This window comes from Myotis yumanensis, unplaced genomic scaffold (genome assembly GCF_028538775.1).
Source record: "Myotis yumanensis isolate MYYU_CA2020_CCGP unplaced genomic scaffold, mMyoYum1.0.hap1 SCAF_10, whole genome shotgun sequence".
Lineage (NCBI taxonomy): Eukaryota > Metazoa > Chordata > Mammalia > Chiroptera > Vespertilionidae > Myotis > Myotis yumanensis.
Genome location: NW_027223761.1, coordinates 48,526,136 through 48,549,001, shown reverse-complemented (window position 1 = coordinate 48,549,001; position 22,866 = coordinate 48,526,136). Strand labels below are relative to the sequence as shown.

At 47.0% G+C, this 22,866-nt stretch overlaps 1 protein-coding gene across 1 annotated transcript in view; it reads left to right on the top strand.

The window, feature by feature from the left end:
* Window positions 1–1,177: 1,177 nt before the first annotated feature.
* TENM4 (teneurin transmembrane protein 4) overlaps window positions 1,178–22,866 on the top strand; it is a 743,366-nt gene continuing 721,677 nt past the window's right edge. Inside the window, 1 exon segment of the mRNA XM_070425699.1 lies at window positions 1,178–1,267. The gene's annotated coding sequence lies outside the window, so the exon portion shown is untranslated.

Genomic DNA, 22,866 nt, shown 5'->3' with positions numbered 1-22,866 from the left:
GCGATCACGCTCCAGATATGCGCAGGACAAACATCTCTTGGACCACGCGCACTGCAGTTATTTTTTAAACGATTGCTATCAGGACTCGGTAGCTGTTACTGTGGTTTGGGGGAAGTTGTCCGAGGAAGGAGAGCCTTTCTTTTGGCGTCTTGCATGCCTGAGGAAGGAGCTCAAGTTCTCAGCTCTTAATTACCTCTGGCTGTGCTGCTGCAGCAGCGACGTGAGAGAGACCATCCCTGTCGGGGGTGTGAAATAACATCGAGGGGAAGGCGGGGAGGGAGGCCTCTGGGACCCCAGAGAGACCCCAGGGGACAGGTAAAGGAAGGAGGAGAGGAGACCAGACAGCACTGCAGGGAAATAGGGGAGAAAAGCCAAAGCGGGAGGAAAGAGAACAAAAGGCAAGAGGAGGGGAAGCAGAGGAAAAGTCGGGACAAGGAAGGAGAAAGTTTTAGAAAGGGGTCCCGAAAAAGCAAGGACGGTAAGAGGAGACCGAGTAAAATGAGCTGAGAGAATTCAGAGAATTGGAGAAAGAAAAGAAAAGGAGAGAAGATGAAGAAAAAAGCGGAAAGGAAGGAGGGAAGGGGACGGAGGAAGACATTGGGGAGAACAGAGACTGGGTGAGCTGAAAGGCTGGTGCGTGGCCCGGGAAGAAGCGCATCACCTGCGTGGCGCCCCCCCGCGCCGTGGTGCGGCCCTGCTCCCAGCGCCTCGCCCAGCCGCGTAGGATTGGCTCCTGCCTCCCATTCATGTAACCTGTGTGTGCGTGTGTGAGTGTGTGTGTGTGTCTCTCTCGCTCGCCCTCTCTGTGTGTAAGAGAGCGAGGGTGGGGGACGGAGGGAGGCAGGCAGGCGAACAGGCAGGGAGGGGAAGAAGAGGAGGGAAGCTATTAAACACACACACACACACACACACACGCACGCACACACATACGCGCTCGCACACACACCCGCCCAACCCCCCAGAAGCCTCGGGATTGCAGCTGTTTCATGTGGGGCAGCAGTGCTGGCAGGGACGCCGGCCGGGAGCGGCCGGGAGCGGGAGCCCGGCGTGCGCGCGCGGCTGGAGGCTCGCTGGGGCTCCGCGCCCCGCGGGAGCTATTGTTGGTCTCGTTGGAGCTGAGCGCAGAGCCGGGACCGGATCCTTCCTGGGCGCCCACTTCGGGCTGTTGGAGCCGAGGACCCGCGCCGCCGAGAGCGAGAGGAGCCGCCGGCGCGGTGCCTCGCCTCCCTCCTCCCTGCTTTCCCGGCGGCGGCAGTCTGCAGCCACGGTAAGGCGGCGCGATCCGCTCCACGGAAAAGCGCCTTGGGGACCGCGGCGGCGCCTCGCCGGCACTCCAGCTCCTCTGCGCGCACTGCTGTGGCTGGGTCCGGGCAGCTCGCGCGGGCGCCAGGGGCTTCGGGGGACTCTTGCCTGCTCCCCTGGCCCGCACCGGGGGAGGAAGGGAGGGCGGCTGGGGCGCGGGTTCCCGGCGAGGCTATCCAGTCTGGAGCCCCAAGCCTCCGACGCTGCAGCCTGGAGCCCGCTGCGGACTGGAGCCTGGGAGCGAGGGTGAGGGAGAGGCAGGGTAGTGGGCGCGGACTCGGGACGGCGGGTGGAAGGGAGGCGGCGCGCCCCGGGTTCGACTGCCTCGCCGGAGCCCCTTTCCGCCCGGGTCCCAGCGACCGCAGCCCCTCTGCAGAACCGCCCGCCCCAGGGCCCCAGCGGGCGCTGGAGGAGCCCGCGAGGCGGCGCCGGGCTCTGGCGGCTGCAGCCTGCCTTGCGGGGCGAGCGCAGGCAGCAATGGCCCCGCGCGTGCGGCGGTGGGAGCGGAGAATCCGGAGACTAGACCCCCAGCCCCTTGCCCTCTGCAGCGGGCGCGGTGCTCGCCCCTCCCCGCCCTCCGCCTTGCAGCAGCGTTTACGTTCCTCTCGGATCGAGTTGAGGCTGCAGCCGCGGGGCGGACACTCGGATCACTCCGTGTGCGAGTGTGTGTGTGACTGCTAGTACCCAGGGCTTCGGGAAATGTGCTCTGGTTGAAATGTGATCACCGAGCTCCTTAGTCATTTTCTTCAAGACTTAAAAATGCAGTCTTTATATTGGAGGTGGTATCGCGGCGTGTGTGTGTGTGTGTGTGTGTGTGTGTGTATGCAACCTGGGGAATCACAGCCAACTAGTAGGGGCCGGGGAGGTTCAACTGGTGAGTCCTCCTTGGAGGGGCGATAGGGTGGGCTTCGCTGGCGGCTGCTCGCCGGCTCTCTGCTCTGCCCCCGCCTAAGCTAGGTTGGAAAGTACTGGAAATGTAACTGCGTGGTCTCTAACTTTGGAAATCGGCTCCCCTTTCAGGCGATTTGTGCACCCTGGTCCATGTGGACGAGGGTATTATTACTTACTTGGGTACTGGCCCCTCTTCAGAACCACGCCAATCACCCCTCTGGTCCCTAACAACGCCCCCCCCCCCCCCCCCCCCAGCCCTGGAGAGAAGGTTCCTAGATATGCAGTTATCGCTGAGTCGTCAATGCAGCGAAAGGGGCGAAGAGAAGCAGCCTGGGTTTTGCCGGATCCTGCCTACACTCTCGGTGTTTGACGAGCCCATGGGATCGCCCTCCCTGCCGCTTTGTGGAAGGCCGCGGCGGGGCACGCTCGGGATCCGAGCGCCGGGCCAGGGCTGCCCATGTGCTTAGCTGTGCGGCGGCGCAGGCAGAGAGCTCTGCCGACCTGCGTCGCGGGGCAGTTACATAAACTGCCTCAGTGATTACCCAGCAGCGTGATGCCAGCAAAAGACAAGCCTGAAAGTTTGCTGCTCAGGGAACGTAAGTACCGGCAGGAGGGCGCCGGGCACCAGGCGGCGCCCACTTCTGCTAGGGCCGGTGAAGTGCTGAGGCCACTGTCCCCAAAGAACCGGTTACCCAGGCAGGTAGGGCATCCGGGATGGATCAAGTCAGAACTCAGGGTCCATGGAGTCTGCCGAGTCCGCGGGAGCATTGGGAGGGAGGCCTTCCGGGGAAATGCTGTTTTAGGAAACTGACTCTGTGTCCTGGGGAACCTCAAAGCCCCTCCTCTCAGCCTCTCGGAGCGCACCTCCCCATCTTTCACACCTCGAGCCCTTTCGGTGTTTGAAACCTGCCCCGCGATGCCTGGTCCCCCTTGGAGATGCCAAGCATCGCAGCCACCCGGGCCTGCTCCGGCGGGGGGTTCAGAGGGAACGTGCTGGGTCAGCCACCATTGTGCACTGAGCCTGCTTTACGGAGCCAGCCCGGCGCTGACGGGGAGGGGATGGGCATGGGTGCGGAGTATGGCTTCCTTCGGGCTCCTCTCCTCCGCGGAGGCAGTTTGCTTCTGTTGCGTGTATCCTCCCTGTCTCGCTACTTCCCCCTTCGCCGCCGCAGCCTGGAGTACGCAGATGGTCGTTGATAGAGAAACCATAGCACTAGGGTGTTTTTAAATCTTGTTTTTCGCCTGTAGAGGGATAAGCCACCCTCGACCTGCAGGAGCGGTGCGGAACACTGAATGAAGTCTGGGGCACAGAGGCCCTGAACTCTCCCCGGCAGTCCGGGGGTGGTGTCGCGCCAGGTGGGGGGTGTTTTGCTTTCAACACATTCCAGCGTCCTGAAGCCCCGCACCCCCACGCCCCCTCTCTGAAATCCCGGGTCTGTCTCAGCGTGTTCCGCGCAGTAAAAGAAATCCTCCCTCTCTCAGATCTGGGGCCGTTCGGACTTCCTGCCGCTGCCATGATCGTTAACAATGCGATTGCAAAGCTCGTGCTCGGCTGGAAGAGCTCAGGTGCCGCCGGCCGCGCCTCGACCTTGCGGAAGGCGCCTTTAACCCGCCTCCAGAAGGGCTCGGGCTCCGGCTCCGCCACGGGGGTCCGGGAAGCGGGAGGGCGCTCGGGAGGCGCTGGGTTTGCTCCTGGTCTGGGCAGGAATGGGGTCCCGGCTGCACTGCCGCGGGGAGGAGACCCGGCTCCGCGGCAACCTGTTTCCCCGCGCGCAGGGGCGGTGCATTCCCGCTTCCCCTCCTCCGCACACTCCCAGCGCTGCCCTCCTCCCCGCCGGCCTCCGTTTGCTTCCCGAAATCTCGGGTTAGCTTCTTCAGCTGAGGCTCCTGGCCCTCTCAGCCGCCTTCTGCAGGGCGCCTCCGGCTTGGGCTCCTAGGTGGGCAGAGCCGCAGTTCTGGGGGAGCGGGGCCGCCGGTGGGCGGGGCCTGGGCGGGAAACCCGAGCCCAGACCGCCTGGTGAAGCTAGGTTCCTGCTCTGAGCGCCCTGTGGTGCCCGTCCAGGCTGCACCTTCCTCCCTTCTCCCGGGCTGGCCAGGGTTCTCCAGGGTCCCAGCGCGCTGCGGGCGTCCTACCACTCAGCTTTGCCTGGGAGCTCTCCTTGCCAAAGTTAGGAGGAATGTTTTCACAGGTGGTGGCGGTGGAAGCGTGTGTGTTTGTGTGTGCTTTGTGTGTGTGTGTGTGTGTGTGTGTGTGTCCTGGGGATCAAGGGGTGCGGAGAGGCCAGACTTGCTCAAAGAGGTTTTCCCCTCTTTGTAGGCGTTATAAGGGGATGATGAGAAAGAACCAGTTTTCTCTGGTGAGGGTGATGACCAGAAGTCCTTTCACGTAGTGGAATTGGACCCTGGGAGCCGATTTCCTGGGAGAACGAGTGTTTCCCCTTGGTGGTCCCTTGCCTGCAATAGTCCCCCGGGAATATTTGGGGAATGGAACGTCCCCTTGTTCTCAGGCAACACTAAGGAAACGGTTGTTCTTATAGTTTTAGGGAGCTAACTCTGAGAAGGCCTTATTCCCAGTACGTGTCTTTAAGTGCGTGGGGGCAGGGGACTGGTTAACCCGTGACTTAGCCATCTTCTCCAGAGCTGGGTGGGGACTTTGTCAGGAATGGAGAGGTTCTGTTTTCAGGAGAGATATCTCCGATTCATCTGCTAGCACCCTATTCTCATCAAGGCCTCTCTTTGGGGGGTGGAGGTAGAATGGGGGCAGGGAGCCAATAAACCACCTGTGGACTGTAGGGGAAGAAGGGTCAGCCTTGCTCAGTGCTCAGCCTGAAGAAGAACCATCAGAGAACAGATAGATCCACAGCCAATGGACTAATTTGGAATATTATGTGAGCTCCCAGTGAAGCAGGTGTTGTAGTGGAACATTGGGCAAGTAGCAGTGGGCGAGTAGAACTCCAAGGGCTCTCCTCCAGCATATCTGACCCAATGAGGTACACCTCACCTCTGCAGTTTTATTGAAGTAAGTTGATGGGATATGACTTCAACCCCTTAACTTACTGGGTGGGCATTATGGTTGCGTGGAATGTCAGTTCTCTCATGTGTAACATGGAAAGATACTGTCTAGTTTACAACTCTGTAAGAATTAATGTGCATAAACCTCTGACACATTGTAGGCCATTTACAGATGATCATTCCCATCCACCTTCTCTATCCCTTTTCAACATTGTGCATTTGTTGGGTGAGGGTTGAGCAGGAGAATCAACAGTCCCCTCCCCACCCCAACCAGCAACATTGCACCCATAGTCTATTTAAAACCAGCTCAAATGCTTGAAACAAAAATATCTTCTCTTTTCTTAGAAAAGCCATTTCCAGTTTTGTTAGAATTTCTCCCTTGTTGAGATCTTTTTTTTTTTTCCTGACAAAATTACATTCTTTGTGCAGATTGGCATGTTACATAACCTGGTATTTCCAGATCAAAAGTTACACATATGGGCGAGAAGGTGGTTAGTAATTTAAGATAAAGATTGTTGGGCATCACAAGCAAGGGACTCAGGATGACCACTCATACTCTACAATGATCATAGAGATTGAAGGAAAATGAAATTGAGAAAGCACATGGTGCAAGTCCTCACCTGGGTCCTGTCCAGTTCTAATGACTAGCTACTGTATTTGGACTCAAGCCTTCTGATGTTCTGGTCCCAGTACATTCTCCCACATCCATGAATCTAAACAGTGAAGCAAACAAAAGAACAATAGAATTTAAATCACCTCCTTGAAGATTTGATTCCAAGAACCTAGAAGGTTAAACCAATTCCAGATCTAATGTTTACCTGGTTCTTACCTGGTTTATCAGCCTGGTTTATAGTAATTGATAGCTGAATCCATCTTTGCTATGGGCCACTTTGAAAGTAACATATGCCCCAGTTTCGAGGGAGCCAAGCACACATGGACCTCTGAAGTTTCAGTTTTCCATAAGGAAAGTTTCTAAAGAAACAGTATAGATGTAGGTGGTTAGTTCTCTGGGAGTTATAGATTTATTGCTTTGTCACAGTTTCTTTCCAACCTTTGTCTTTATTATATCTAATTATTAAGTTATGTAATTAGATATAATGGTAATGATATCTAATTGCCAAAGTAATATATCTTCACTGTAGCAAAGTAATACAATATAGAGAAAAGCAAAGACAAAATAAGTTTGACCACATTTTGGGTTGAGCCTATGACTCTATAAATGTACAAAAAATGAGATCATGGTTATGATATTTTGGATTCTTATTATCATTTAAACATAAGTCTCATCCTGTTATAACTTTACCCCCATGGTAACATTTTTAATGGCTACATAGAACCCCAATGTTTTAATGTGGAATAATTTATTTAAACAGTCCCCACACTTTGACATTTTGTTTATTTTTAGTATTTTATTATTATAGCAAAGCTGTAGTCACTATCTTTGTACATATGGCATTTTTTATATTTCCTTAAGACAGATTCCTAGAAAGTAGGATGGCAGGGTCAAAGGCAGATGCCATGCTGAGACTTCTGTCACACACGAGAAGCAGTGGAGTACACTGTGATTCCTGCTCCATATTTTCAACCAGAATGTGGCTGTTTATGTTGTGATCCCTTGGCAGCTTGGAGCCTAAGTAGTGGAGGGAGGTCGGGGTAACAATCAAACCTCAAGCAGGGGATTTGCATAACTTGGAGCTGTTCTGCTAAACTGATAGGCAAATCCTTTTTCCAAGAACATTTTTCCTCCCTGGCTGTCTCCGAAGCATCACTCTGTGGAGCTTCAGCCAGCAATGGAGTTGAAATATGTAAATATGTTCGTCTGTATTGTAGGTGGGAACGGGCTCCATGGTGAATGACAAACAGTTCCTCAGAGAAGTGTGTGCATTTCAGCCTTTGCTGAGGCAGTGGATTCCTCCCTCCCAGGCCTTCTCCTTTTCCTTTGGTTCAGAGGCCTTGGAATGAATGGCCGCCTAGGACATCTTATAAAGGAGACAGTGGAGACTGGCCCACAGCAAGCTTCTCCCCACCTGCTGCATGGCAGTTGGGGAAATCAGCCCAACCATCTCTCTTCACTGGGCCTGGACACAAGAGAGAGAGAGAGAGAGAGAGAGAGAGAGAGAGAGAGAGAGAGAGAGAGAGAAAGAAAGAAAGAGAGAAAGAAAGAAAGAGAGAGAAAGGGAGGAAGGAAGGAAGGAAGGAAGGAAGGAAGGAAGGAAGGAAGGAATAAATTGACATGCCTACACACTGTTTTCAAAGTGGAAAGAGTTGGGATCTGATCCCATCCTCACCTGGGCCAGTTCAATCAGAATGTGTATTTGCCAGTCTTGCTCTTTCATGTGTCAGATTTCTATGACCCAGAAAAGATTTGCTCCCTGTGGTTAGATGACTAGTCATCTGACAAAGAATTCAGTGGAGCCAGGGGAGGAAGTCCAGTCCTCCCATTTCCCAGGTGTCCCTGTGCTCAGCAGGAGGCTTCGGAAAGTGGCCTTTAGATTGGATAGAGGGGTCACCTCAGGGTTGTTGGAGGGTATGGCCACCGAGGAGCAAACCCGCTCTGCTGGTGGCCCACTTTGAATTCTGAGGAGTGTTTAGATACTGCCTTTGATACTGACACCACTCCGGTTTCACTAGGGAAGGTGAGGGAATGTTTTTGTCTTTTGTCATGTTCTGAACATCACATCAGGGCTTTTCTTTGATTTGAAAAACAAAAGGGAAACAGGACATGGATGTAGCAGGATCTGCAGAGCAGACCAGTGCCCCTGCTCCCTGTGTCCCTGAGTCCTTCATTTGTTTCCTGGCCAGGAGCTCTGTAGTAGGGCCCACAGTGGAAAATGGTATCAGATGCAATCGGTGAATCATGGTAGTCCTCAAGAGCATTAGGTTTTAAGAATGTTTTTCTCTTATTCTGTCTGGGTAGTTCAGTCAATTAGAGTGTCGTCCTGATGTACCAAGGTTGCAGGTTCGATCTCCGGTCAGGGCACATACAAGAAGCAACCAATGAATGCATAAATAAGTGGATCAACAAATCTCTCTCTCTCTCTCTCTCTCTCTCTCTCTTTCTCATCCTCTTTCTAAAATCTCTAAAATGAAATTAAAAAAGAATTTTTTTCTCTTTAAGAGCCAATTTTTCTTGCTGTAGAATGATCATTGATTTCTAAAAGTCTGACCTTCAACCCCCTTGAAAGGCAAGCAAAAGGGTTGCAGCCAATACATTATGCTTTGGGTAAAACACTTGCCCATTCCTGGGATGTTTCCCTCTCTATAAAATTAGGTTGAGAGAGGAGAGTGGATTTAATGTTTTGTAAGGTAGTGCTTCTCAAACTTTAATAAACACACATCACCCAAGAATCTTGTGAAATGCATGTTCTGATTCAGTAGGTCTGGGGTGGGTCCCAGGAATCTGTATTTCTGACAGACTCCCAGCAGGTACCATGCTGCTGGTCCCTGGCCCACACTTGGAGTAGCAAGCATTCAAGAGACTTCCTACTATGACATTATTTCAGAAAGTGATAATAATGACCACCGGACATCAGGAGGAGCTGTCTGATATTCGTGGATTGACACTGTAAAGGAAGGTGTCCATTCTTTCCTTTTGGGTTTCAAGAATTGGCATCTTCCTTTCAGAAGATTTCAGGGAGGGACATAGTCTGTCTTCTCATCCAGTTATGGAGAGAAGAGGTGGAAGAAGGGGCAAGAGCAGAACAAGCATGGACTGAGCGCCTTCTAAGTGTCAGGTGACTGCTCTTATCTTCATGTTCTAGATGAGGAAACTGAGGCTCAGTAAGGCAAGCCATTTGCCCAAGGTGACACAGCTAGGACCATCTGGCTCCTGCTTTTCCCAGAATGGCAACTTTGTAACTTCAAGACTGACATGGAATAAAAACTGAGGGCTCAGCAAAGTGTTTTCTGCAGAGGTCCTTTCACTGGGCCAACTTTGAGAGTGGATCAAGACATTTAAAAATTTGTGTCATTATCATGCAAGCAATTAAAGTGCTTAAGAGCTTAAAAGCAATTTGTTCAAGTTGGTTAAATATCCGCCCTCCCCAATCTTGTTTGTGGTATTAATTTACTCATCAAACTGTGACATCAAAGCCATCGCAAAGGTAAATGTCAGTATTTTCTGCTGGGTGGGTCCTTCCCGTTGAAAGTAGTCTGCATTGATGGGCTCTACAGAGGAAGGATCCAGTGCAGGGTGAGCCAGAGAAACTGGCCTTTTACTAAATAAACCCAGCCCTGCCTTGGCCTCTGGATGAGAATTGGTTCCTTAAACGTTTTATTAACGTGCAATTATTCTGAGAACCAGATAGTAGAGCAGCTCTTTGCAAGCATTAATTAGCTGATCTTCACATCACCCCCATATGGCAGATAAATAACATTAACCCTGCCTTCTCGTGAATATGAGGGAGGGAGAGGCGAAGGCTTGCCTTGCAGGAACTATGGGAGAGGTACCTGGCCTGAGATTACATGAGTTGGTCACTTTGCAAATATTTCACTGGGTGATGCACTAGATATTCTAGAGCTGTGCTGTGCAGTGGGGTAGTCACTAGTCCCAGTTTAAAGTAAATTTAATTAAAGTGGAATCAAAATAATAATTCCTTTCCTCAGTCGCACTAGGCAGATTTCAAATGCTCAGTAGAGGAGAGTGGCCACGATGTCAGACAGTGCAAAGGCAGAGCATTCCTAGTGTTGCAGAAAGTTCTATGAGACACTGCTTAGAAGCTTGGGATGATCAGAGACTAATGCCAAGATCCATGCCCTGGTGGGTCTCTTGTGTAAAATGTCCTCAAACAAGAGCTGACATGTCACACCCATGACATAACCCAAGCTGTGGCTAGGTACTCTGGGGCACTGGCTAGGGACCCAGCTCCTGAAGCTAAATCTCTTGAGTTCTAATCCTGGTTTACCCACACACTGGGTATATGACTAGAGGTAGGTTGTTTAAACACTGCCGCTGTGCAGATGCATGCTGCCATTTTTCACTTCCCGTATGAGCCAAGATTCTTTCCAAGACAATGCTGGATTCTGAAGAGGGAGCTGGGAGACAGGTACTCTCCTTTGCTGCTGCTGGAAATGCAAATTAATACACCCTTCGAGGAAAGCAATTTGGCAATGACTGTCAGTAGTCCCCGAGACACTTCGCCTTTAGTCCAGTATTCCAACTGGAGGACTCTGGCCAAAGAAAGCAGCCAGAGATGGGCAGAAGGCTGTAAGAATAAGTATGGTCATGGCAGTGTTATCTATAGTAGTGAAAGAAAGGTAAACAATTGGATAAGAGAAGTATGGCGGAACCCAACAGGGAGATATTAGAAAAGATTAAATGTTGTTTTTGAAGATGAGTTTTTGTGACATGGGAAAATGCCACAATAAGACGTATGCTTTTTTTAAAAAAAATACTAAACTCTATGCTGTTAAATCCCAAATATATTTTTCAAAGCAGGCTTTGTGCTGCAGAACTCAAGGTTGGATGTGGAGAAGTACATCCTGGCCTTTAGGTAGACGGACAGAGCAAGCTCTCTGCTCTGTGTGGTCAGAGACTGCCAGCTGTACCGCATCTGCCCCATTTGCAGCCCTTTGGAATTCTTGGCTTATCCAGCCTAGTGTTTGTCTATCTTCAAGGCCAGGACAGACTTCCTAACGTCAAACTCTAATTCCTCTTTATGGCCACTTAAGTCAGTGTCTACGTGCACTCCGGGGTGTTTCAGACTGAGCAGCATGGGCTCTGGGGAGGGACAGCAGCTTTGGAACCTGAAAGAATAGGGCTCAGACCCTGACCTCACCTCCTTGCCTTGTAACCATGGGCAACCCTCCATAGCTCAGTGTCCTCATCTATCGACAAGGGAAGCAAGGGATCCCACCTCACAGATGAGGGTTAAGTGTTTACTTTAGTTGAACATCTGGCATAAACTGGTAATTGAAGACCCTAATGACCTCTAACACCATGTTAGACCATGAAAAAAGCCAACAGATACTGGGTTGCATTCGCTGCTGTGTCACGTGGCAGCTGAATGAATTCAAGCAAGTCACTGAGCTTTTCTGAGCTTCCATCTTTTCTTTTTCCATTTATAAAATGGAAAATAGAAGTATCTAGCTCGAAGGGTTGTGTGGGATTAACTTGTAAAGTAACTTGCACAGTGCCTACCAGACAGTGTCTTCATTGTGACCATAGCTTTCAGCATGGCTACTTTTCCTGCTATCTCTTCACCCACTCAGCGCCTGGTCCTCTGATTCTTGCTTCCAGAGTCTAGCCTGAACCATCAACACACTTCAATGGTGGACATAAGTGTGGAGAGGGTTCCGGGGAGAATCTAAAGGAGTCTGTTCAAGGTCTGAGAGGACATCTGGCATCCCTGAGAAAAACCAAATGGCTCTAGATTTAGACCAGCAGGTCCCGGTTCTGATTCTGGCTCTGTCCCTTTGCCACTCTGGGCCAGCTTGGTTCCCATATTCTCTGCCTGCTTCTCTGAGCTGCTGTTAGGGGTTGGATTTTGAGTTCCTGATATTCCTTTGACTTGGTTTTGCTATTTTCATGTTCACTCCTGGGCAGAGCCCTGTTACCCATTCATGCACAACTCCCCGCCCAGCCTGCGAGGCTCAGGAGGCTCCGGATTCCCACTTAGAGGAGGGAATGACTGACCTCTGTTGTTTAGGAGAAAAAGCTTATCAGAGGGTAGTACATCCCCAGGGTGGATGCCAGAGATTTGACATTGCCCAGGGGCCCTGAGGCTCTGCACATATATCTAGGTGGTTACCTTGATTTTATATCTTTTAGATAATTAACATTTGTTTGAGAAATACTTCTACACAGTTGGCTACTTTGTGTGTGTGTGTGTGTAGTTCACCTCAAGTTCATCTCAAAGTAAGGAAAAGTGTTATGCTCTGGGGCTTTTTATTTTATTTATTTATTTTTAAAATATATTTTCATTGGTTTCAGAGAGGAAGGGAGAGGGAGAGAGAGAGATAGAAACATCAATAATGAGAGAGAATCATTGATCGGCTGCCTGCGGACTTGTTAAAATGCACGTTCTGATTCAGTGGGTGGAAAGGTGGGCCTGAGATTCTGCATCTCTAACAAGCTCTCAGGAAAGGCAATGCCCACATGTTCTCAAACCTTGCTCTTCCTTCCTGATTCTGTTTTCTCCTCCTTCCCATCTCCCCAAGTTCAGGAGTACCAGATACGGAGTGTCATAGAGCAAGTGGAGCTGGTCAGTTTTGTGCAGCTATTTGTCAGTGTTGCAGTGGCCTCAGTGGTGGCCGAGGTGGAATGACAGTAGACCTAGGAGATAGTGGGAATTATCATACTACCACAGAAAAAGCCCAGGCATTACATTGGACTCTCCAGGCTTCTTCCACATCCTCACACTTACTAAGCCTCATGCCACATTGTGGACTAGGCAGCAATTTCCATTACTAGGATAAGTATTACTTTGAAGACTTTATAACATTTATCATGTGTTTTTTTTTTTATATATATTCTTTTTGGATTATACCAGTAATACATGTAAATAGTAGAAAATTTAGAAAACTTAAGATAACCCAGAGAACAAGTGAAAACAACCCATAGAGTTGTTGCCATATCGAGTGAGTTTCCTTCTCATGTTTCGGTTTTCTCTCCAATACTCTTTCTACATAGTCTTCTGTTTATCATTCACCATCACTACCACCACCCCCTGCCACCATTTGGAGCAGATTGTACCCATTCTTTTTTAACCTTAATATGTCATGATCACTTCCCTGGCCCATTACATTTTTCTCTCCAACATGACTTTTAATAGCCAGGTAGCATTCCATCATAAGGATATATCATTATTTATTTAATCAATTTCTGATTATTTTCAAATTTTCACCACTGTAAATAATGCTACGATCAACATTTTCATGTGCTGTACTTGTCTATGTATTTCCTTTAGTCTTTTGACTTGAAATTGTTAGGTCAAAGATTATGCAGCTCTATAGGGCTTTTGATAGGTGTTGCTGACTGACCCCCTGAAGGATTGAGCCAAGTTCCCTCCAGTCTGGCAGGAGTTAGGTCAGGGAAGCTATAGGTCTTTATTCCCCTTTTATGAGGTGAGGTGGCACTCACCAGGTGTGCCAGAGTGGAGGAACCCAGAGAAAATTCCCCCACGAGCTCCCCAGTGCTGGGCCAGTGTGTTTTGAACTGTTTCACACTGGGTAAGATGGCCATTAGGCCGTGAGGGTTGGCCTAGACCATATTTTGCTTTCTGGGTCTGTGAAGGTATCTGTAGCTTTAAGGAAAGAAGGGAAGGTGCTCACACAGTGTCTCTCAAACTTTAGGCTTATAATCTAAATATAGCCAGAACCTGAGCACTTCTCACCATTGAACATCGACCACCCTGGTAGAAAAAAGCCCCCATCCTCTCTCACCTGGATGATCACAGTAGCTTCCCATACTGGACTCCCTGCTCTACCCTTGACCCCTTGCAGTTTATTCTCAACACAGCATTAAGAATGATCCTGTTAAGACATAAATCAGAACATGTCACTCCTCTGTGCAAAAGTCGGTATGGCTCCCATTTGTCTCAGAGTAAAGGTCATGGTCCTTACACAACCTCCCAAACCCCAGATCTCCCCTACATCTCTGACTTCACCTCCCGCCCTTCATCCCTTACTTTCCATGCTTTGTTGGAACATGTTAGCCCTACTCCTGCCTCTGGGATGTTCCTCTGCCTAGAATATTCTTCCTTTAGACATCTGCATTGCTAGTCACTGACCTTCCAGTCTTTACTCCAATATCACCCTCTTAGCAAGGTCCATCCTGACAATCCTATTACATTGGTAACCCCCCTCTCCTGCCCTCACTGTTCAAGACCTCACTTATCCTACCATATTTTCTTTCCATGGTGTCAAATACTATGTTTTATGATTTATTTTTTATTTTTTTTATTTTTTTATTTTTCGCTTAAAGTATTACAAAGGGTATTACATAAGTGTCCTTTTTTCCCCCCCGCCCTTGACAAACCCCTACCCTCCCTTACCCCCCAGTGTCTTATGTCCATTAGTTATGCTTATATGCATGCATACAAGTCCTTCGGTTGATCTCTTACTCCCCTCCCTCCTGCCCCCCAACTCTCTCTGGCCTTCCCACTGCAGTTTGACAATCAGTTTGAGGCAGCTCTGCCTCTGTATCTATTATTGTTCAAAAGTTTGTAATGGTCTTTATTATCCATGAATGAGTGAGATCATGTGGTATTTTTCCTTCATTGACTGGCTTGTTTCACTTAGCATAATGCTCTCCAGTTCCATCCATGATGTTGCAAATGGTAGGAGTTCCTTCTTTTTAACAGCAGCATAGTATTCCATCGTGTAGATGTACCACAGTTTTCTAATCCATTCATCTACTGATGGGCACTTAGGCTGTTTCCAGACTTAGCTATGGTGAATTGTGCTGCTATGAACATCTGGGTGCATATATCATTTCTGATTGGTGTTTCTGGTTTCTTGGGATATATTCCTAGAAGTGGGATCACAGGGTCAAATGGGAGTTCCATTTCCAATTTTTTGAGGAACCTCCATACTGCCTTCCATAGTGGCTGCACCAGTCTGCATTCCCACCAGCAGTGCACCAGTGTTCCTTTTTCTCCACATCCTCTCCAGCACTTGTCGTTTGTTGATTTGTTGATGATGGCCATTCTGACAGGTGTGAGATGGTACCTCATTGTTGTTTTGATTTGCATCTCTCGGATGATTAGTGACTTTGAGCATGTTTTCATATGTCTCTTGGCTTTCTGAATGTCCTCTTTTGAAAGGTGTCTATTTAGATCCTTTGCCCATTTTTTGATTGGATTGTTTATCTTCTTTTTGTTAAGTTGTATGAGTTCCCTATAAATTTTGGAGATTAAGCCCTTATCAGATATGACGTTGGCAAATATGTTTTCCCACGAGGTGGGTTTTCTTGTTGTTTTGTTGATGGTTTCTTTTGCTGTGCAGAAGCTTTTTATTTTGATGTAGTCCCATTTGTTCATTTTCTCTTTAGTTTCAACTGCCCTAGGAGCTGTATCAGTGAAGAAATTGTTTTGGCATATGTCTGAGATTTTGTTGTCTTTGTATTCTTCTAGAATTTTTATGGTTTCCTGTCGTATATTTAAGTCCTTTATCCATTTTGAGTTTATTCTTGTGTATGGTGTAAGTTGGTGCTCTAGTTTCATTTTCTTGCATATGTCTGTCCAATTTTCCCAACACCATTTATTGAAGAGACTATCTTGGCTCCATTGTATGTTCATGCCTCCTTTGTCAAAAATTAATTGAGCATATTGGTTCGGGCTAATTTCTGGACTCTCTATTCTATTCCACTGATCTATATGTCTGTTCTTGTGCCAGTACCAGGCAGTTTTGAGAACAGTGGCTTTGTAATACAGCTTGATATCTGGCATTGAGATCCCACCTACTTTGTTCTTTCTCAGGATCGTTGCAGCTATTCGGGGTCTTTTTTTATTCCAGATGAATTTTTGGAGAGTTCGTTCTAGATCTTTGAAGAAGGCCATTGGTATTTTAATGGGAAGTGCATTGAATGTATAGATTGCTTTGGGTAGTATGGACATTTTAATGATGTTGATTCTACCAATCCAAGAACATGGTATGTTCTTCCATCTGTTTATGTCTTCCTCTATCTCTTTTTTCAACGTCCTGTAGTTTTCTGAGTAGAGGTCTTTAACCTCTTTAGTTAAGTTTATTCCTAGGTATCTTAATTTTTTTGGTGCGATGGTAAATGGGATTGTTTTTCTGATCTCCCTTTCTGAAAGTTCACTATTGGTGTATAGAAATGCCTCAGATTTCTTGGGGTTAATTTTGTATCCTGCTACATTGCCAAATTCATGTATTAAGTCTAGTAGCTTTTGGATGGAGTCTCTTGGGTTTTGTATGTATAATATCATGTCATCTGCAAATAAGGACAGTTTTACTTCCTCTTTTCCAATTTGGATGCCTTTTATTTCTTCTTCTTGCCTAATTGCAATGGCTAATACTTCCAGTACTATGTTGAACAGGAGTGGTGAGAGTGGGCATCCCTGTCTTGTTCCTGTTCTTAGGGGAAATGGTGTTAGTTTTTGTCCATTGAGTATGATGTTGGCTGTGGGCCTGTCATATATGGCTTTTATTATGTTGAGGTATGATCCTTCTATTCCCACCTTTCTGAGAGTTTTTATCAAAAATGGGTGTTGGATTTTGTCAAATGCTTTTTCTGCATCAATTGATATGACCATGTGGTTTTTTTCTTTCAATTTGTTTATGTGATGTATCACATTTATTGATTTATGGATGTTGTACCATCCTTGCATCTCTGGGATAAATCCTACTTGGTCATGGTGTATGATCCTTCTGATGTACTGCTGGATCCGATTTGCTAAGATTTTGTTGAGGATTTTGGCATCTATGTTCATGAGGGATATTGGCCTGTAATTCTCTTTCATTGTGATGTCTTTACCTGGTTTTGGTATTAGGGTGATGCTGGCTTCATAGAATGAGCTTGGAAGCGTTCCTTCCTCTTGAATTTTTTGTAGTAGTCTGAGGAGGGTAGGTTTTAGTTCTTCCTTGAATGTTTGGTAGAACTCCTCTGTGAAGCCGTCTGGCCCTGGGCTTTTGTTTGCTGGAAGCTTTCTGATGACTGCTTCAATTTCTTCCATAGTTATTGGCCTATTGAGGTTTTTAGATTCTTCCTGATTGAGTTTTGGAATGTTGTATTTTTCTAGGAATTTGTCCATTTCCTCCAGGTTGTCTAGTTTGTTGGAGTAGAGTTGCCCGTAGTATTGTTTAACAATCATTTGTATTTCTGTGGGGTCTGTTGTTATTTCGCCTCTATCATTTCTGATTTGGTTTATTTGGGACCTCTCTCTTTGCTTCTTGGTGAGCCTGGCTAGGGGTTTGTCAATCTTGTTTATCCTTTCAAAGAACCAGCTCTTGGTTTCATTGATTTTCTGTATTGTTTTTTTGGTCTCTATTTCATTGATTTCTGCTCTAATCTTTATTATCTCCTTCCTTCTGCTCACTCTGGGGTTTTCTTGTTGCTCTCTTTCTAATTCTTTGAGTTGTAGAGTTAGATGATTGACTACCATTTTTTCTTGTTTTTTGAGATAGGCCTGTAGAGCTATAAACTTTCCTCTCAGGACTGCTTTCATTGTGTCCCAGAGGTTTTGGATTGTTGTGTTTTCATTGTCATTAGTGTCCAGGATGTTTTTAATTTCTTCTTTGATGTCATCGGTAACCCAATCAATATTTAATAACATGCTATTCAGCTTCCAAGTGTTTGAGTATTTTGGGTTGTTTTTATTGTAGTTTATTTCTAACATTATGCCATCGTGGTCTGCGAAGAAGCTTTTTATGATTTCAATCTTCTTGAATTTGTGGAGACTTTGCTTGTGACCCAATATGTGGTCTATTTTTGAATATGTCCCATGAGCACCTGAGAGGAATGTATATTCCGCAGCTGTGGGGTGAAGTGTTCTGAAGATGTCAATTAAGTCCATCTGATCTAGTGAGTCATTTAGGATTGCTGTTTCTTTGCTGAGTTTTTGTCTAGCGGATTTATCCAGTGATGTCAGTGGTGTATTAAAGTCCCCTACTATGATTGTATTGTTGTCGATCTCTCCCCTGATATCTTCCAGAAGTTTTCTTATGTATGTGGGTGCTCCTGCATTGGGTGCATATATGTTTACCAGGGTTATATCTTCTTGTTGTATTGATCCCTTTAGTATTATGAAGTGGCCTTCCTTATCTCTGGTTATGGCCTTCACTTTGAGATGTATTTTGTCAGATATAAGTATTGCTACCCCAGCTTTCTTTTCCTTTCCATTTGCATGAAAGATATTTTTCCATCCCTTCACTTTCAGTCTGTGTGAGTCCCTTCTAATGAGGTGGGTCTCTTGTAGACAGCAGATGTATGGGTCATGTTTTTTTATCCATTCAGCCACTCGATGTCTTTTGGTTGGAGCATTTAGTCCATTTACATTTAAAGTTATTATTGAAAGGTACTTGTTTGTAGCCATTTCTTTTTTTGTGTGTGTGTGTGGCTGTTTTCTTTCTGAGCTTGATATTTCTTCTTTTTACACCAGTCCCTTTAGCATTTCTTGCATGGCTGGCTTGATGGTGATAAACTCCCTTAGCCCTTTTTTGTCTGTGAAGCTTCTTATTTCCCCTTCAATTTTGAATGATAGCCTTGCTGGATAGAGTATTCTTGGATTCAGTCCTTTGCTTTGCATCACTTTGTAGATTTCCGTCCATTCTTTTCTGGCCTGATGTGTTTCTGTTGAGAAATCATTTGATAATCTAATGGGAGATCCCTTGTATGTTACTTTCCGTCTCTCTCTTGCAGCCTGTAAGATTCTCTCTTTATCCTGAACATTTGCCATGGTAATTATGATGTGTCTTGGTGTGGGTCTTTTCGGGTTCACCTTGTTTGGGACTCTCTGGGCTTGTGTGACTTTTTTCTTCCCCACCTCAGGGAAGTTTTCTGATATTATTTCTTCGAATAGGTTTTCTAATCCATGTTCATCTTTCTGTTGTTCTGGCACCCCTATTATTCGTATGTTGTTTCGTTTCATGTTGTCCCAAAGCTCCCTTAGGCTCTCCTCCTGTCTTTTAATTTTTTTCTCCATTTGCCGTACAGTTTGAGTGTGTTTTGCTTCCTTGTCTTCTAATTCACTAATTCGGTCCTCCGCTTCTCCTAGTCTACTGTTGATACTTTCAATGGAGTTTTTTATTGAAGCTATGTCACTCTTCATTTCTTCTTGGAACTTACTTAAGTTGTTGATTTTTTCATCTGTTTCTTCTAGCTTCTTGCATAAGTAGTTGAGTTTTTCATCTGTTTCTTCTTGCTTCTTGAACATCTGGTGCATGTACTCTAGGAACCTTATTCTGAATTCTTTTTCCGTCATGTTGCATATCTCTGTCTCACTTAGCTGCTTTTCTGGCGAGTCCTCCTTTTCTTTCCTTTGGGGGTTTCTTTGCCTACCCATGTTTGATCTCGCTGACATATGTAGATGTTGAGATGTTCAGTGGCTGCTCCCTGGGTGGCAGGGGCTCCTTGGGTTGTGGTTGCTGCTCAGACGGTTGCGGTTGCAGCTGCTTTCCAGTTGGCAGCAGCTCCTCTGGTGGGTGTTGTTCACAGCTGTGTTGGCTCTTCTGGCTGGTGGGGGGAGGCTTCACGTACAGCTGCTGTTCCACAGACAGAGGGTGTGGTGATCAGGAGGCTGTGGTGATCAGGAGGTTGCGGTGATCAGGGGGCTGCTGTTGCTTGGATCTGCTTTCCGTGGAGGGGTGCAGGTCTCCTCTGGCTCTTGCAGTCGCGCTGCTTGCGAGTCGTTGCCTCCGGGTTAGTAGCCGCCGGGTTAGTAGCCGCCGGGTTAGTAGCCGATCTCTGGATGCCGGTAACCGCTTCCCAAGATGGCTCGGTCTCGCCGCTGCGCTGGCGCCCAGGGGGAAGTTTCAGCCTCAATCTCTAACCATCCGCATTTTTTAGGAGTTCTCTGTCTTTCCTGGCTGCAGACTGTCTCTCAGCTGAACCTCCCCAGCTCGATCGGGCTGATTGTTACCCGTTTCAGCTGCTCGCCCCTATCTGCTCTGGGACGAAGCACCAACACGTCCGTCTAAGCCTCCGCCATTTTTCCTCTCCTCTGTTTTATGATTTAATAAGATCATACTGTCTGCTGCGTTAAGAATAATCAGAGCGTGGGGTGGAGGCAGGTCAAGGGCAGAACATGCTATATAATTTACTTCTTTATTATGTTTATCAGCTATGGAAATAGAAGAAAACCACCCAAATGAAAATAAGCAGAGGCTATTTATTCAGAGCTTGCTGTAACCAGGGATTCAGCCACCATCACTTATCTTTGGTGGGACTTCAAGGCAGGCAGGAAAGTGGGAAAGCTTAATACCGAAGAAAGGGAAAGCTTCAGGGCTTCTGTGATTGGAGGCTGGAAGCTGGAGGCAGGCTAACTGGAAGTGGCTTCTTACATGATTGGTTTGGAAAGCATATATGGTTCTTTCTCCTTGGACCTGCGGTGGAAGTAGGTACAAAAATTAGGAAAGCTAGCAGGAGACTGACTGTTTGGGCTGGTTGCTGAAGAGGCTGGGGGGAAGGTGGTTAGAGTTCTGTTTTAATATATGGTCTGGCTATTGTCCATTTATCTGTGTAGTCTCTCATGATTATTGTGAATCCCCTCACACAGCGATCTTTGTCCTTTTTTGACTGAGGTAATAACCCTAGTGCCCAGAGGAGCGTCTATCAATAAGAAGCTCTCAATCTTTGTCAAATGGTGCTGCATTTGGCCTACATTACCTCATAGGGTCCTCACAACAAGCCGAGTTCTTGTTTTCCCCATTTTCCACGGGAGGCAAGGGGCTCAGAGAGCTTAGTCATCTCTTCTAAGGTCACTCCACCAGTGAGTCAGGGAGCCAAGGTCCCTGCACAGATCCACCTAAGCCTACAGCAAACATCTGCCCCCTGATGCTGTTCATATCTAGTGCACAGGAAATGGAGGGGTGAGGAACCTGCCCAGTGTACTTTGTGAGCAAGAAATGCACCATCTTTAGATGTCTCTGAATTTTCAGCCAAAACTTTTCAAATGGTTAGCCTTTCCCGACACCTGCCTGAACTGATGAATGATGCCATGTAGCAAGAATTAATATGCATTCCAAAAGGAGAATTGCCCTTCATAACCCACCCCTGAAGTTGGGCAATAGAGTGGGAAATTCATTCTACATTAGTGTTTGGGATATGGTCTCAGGCATCAAAGAAGGTTTCTAAGGCCCCACATTTAGGAGCATATGTGTGCCTATATTTTATAGCATATTCTTAGGACTTCTCAAGTTAAAGTGTTGCTATGGTAACTCTCATGGTTGTCATTCCTTAATTTGTTGTCACCCATCTCAGTTTCCCACCCTCTTAACCATGGAACTAAATTCACTTGTTCAGAAGAGGACCCCAGAGACAGACAGGCAGAGGCCACTTGATGTGGGGAAAGCCAGCAGGTGTCAGAGAGCTCACACCAGACAGGAGAGCCAGGTCTACATGAATAGTCCCTGCTGGCTAAGATAGTTAGGCCATTTGATCCCTACTATGTGCTGAGCTGCCTACTATGTGATGAACATGGCAACTCTGCCAGGCAGACTTGTGATGTTCCATCACCAACTATATGAACAATGGAAGCAGGGTTTGAGTCTGATTTCTCTGGCTCCAAGTCTGTGTTCTTCTACTTCACCATTCCAGGAGTCAGAAGACCATAACCAGCACTTTGGGGCTGGTCTCTTAGTGGCTAACCACAAGGGCTCCAGAAGCTGAGGCAGGTTGTGGTTGAGTGGAGAGCTGGCTTCAGTTCAGCAACAGGGAGGACATCCTACCAAGCATTGATCTGCCTGTGGAGGGTGTGAGCTCCCCATCATGGGAGGAAGTAAGCAGGATTTATCATAGTATCAAGAAACTTCCTGTAGGGCCAGGGTGGGCAACCCCTGGCACGCGTGCCAAACATGGCATGCCAGTAACTTTTGCTGGCACGCGAAACCCTCTCTTATAATCTTCCATTTACAATTCTGAATCTTTGTTGTCAGTGATGAATTTTGTTAAGTCTCATAATAGGAGTAGCCTGACGGATGAAAGTAGTAGCTCGTGCATATCTCTGAAGGTCACGAAATATAAACCTGATGTAAAATCTCTGTCATTAGTGATGCAGCAGCAAAAGTCCCACTGATAATATCAAACAGAGTCATAAAGTTTTCTGTCGGACTATCAGTGTACATGTATACATTAAAATATATTTTTCATGATCATATACTGTGTTTTTGTCGCTTGAATGAATTTTATTATTTCTTCAAGGTTCTTCACATATGTACACCTTATGAGATATCAAGTAGGTGTAACATGTTCTCAAAAAATTAGGGTTGGCACGCAGAAGAATTTTGAGTCAGATTTTGCTGGTTTTGGCACGCACTCACAAAAAGGTTGCCCATCCCTGCTGTAGGGGCTAAGAATATGGACTCACTGTCCTCTTTGAAGATTCAGTTGCAGAATGCCTGGCTCCCTTTGGTGGGGCTGCACATCTTGATCTTCAACACCATTGTGAAGTATTCTGATGAATCAGTCAGTAAGAGCTTGCTGAGTGAGCTCTGCCCTGGAGTCAATGTCTTTCAGGACAGAAGGGCAGGAAAGTCCACCCAGACTTCAAGGTACTTATGATAGAGTTAAGAGATAACCAGACCTCACGAATTTAAGAGTCAGACTGACCTCAATTTAAATCCTGGCTGAGCTACCTCCATCAGTTTTGGCACCAGTTGATCAGATAATTCTTGGCTGTCCCTGGTTGAGATACAGGTACTAGCCTATATGACCTTTGGCAGATTAACCAACCTCTAAGTCTTGGTTCCTTCCTCTTTCATATGCCTGCTTCCAGGATAAAAATGGAAAAATGTTAATCAAGTTTCCAGCACAGAGCCCAGCACAGAGTAGACAAATCAAACAAAGAACTCTCATACCCACAATGTCTGGGAGGCAAGGAAATCTAAGGAAAGAAAGAAGTGTTTGGAGTCAGGCTTTAAGGGTGAGCACGTGTTTTTGGAAAGGGCAAGAAATATCATGTTCATTATTAGAGGCCCAGTGTACAAATTCATGCACGGGTGGGGTCCCTCTGCCTGGCTGGCAATTGGGGCAGATCGGGGCTG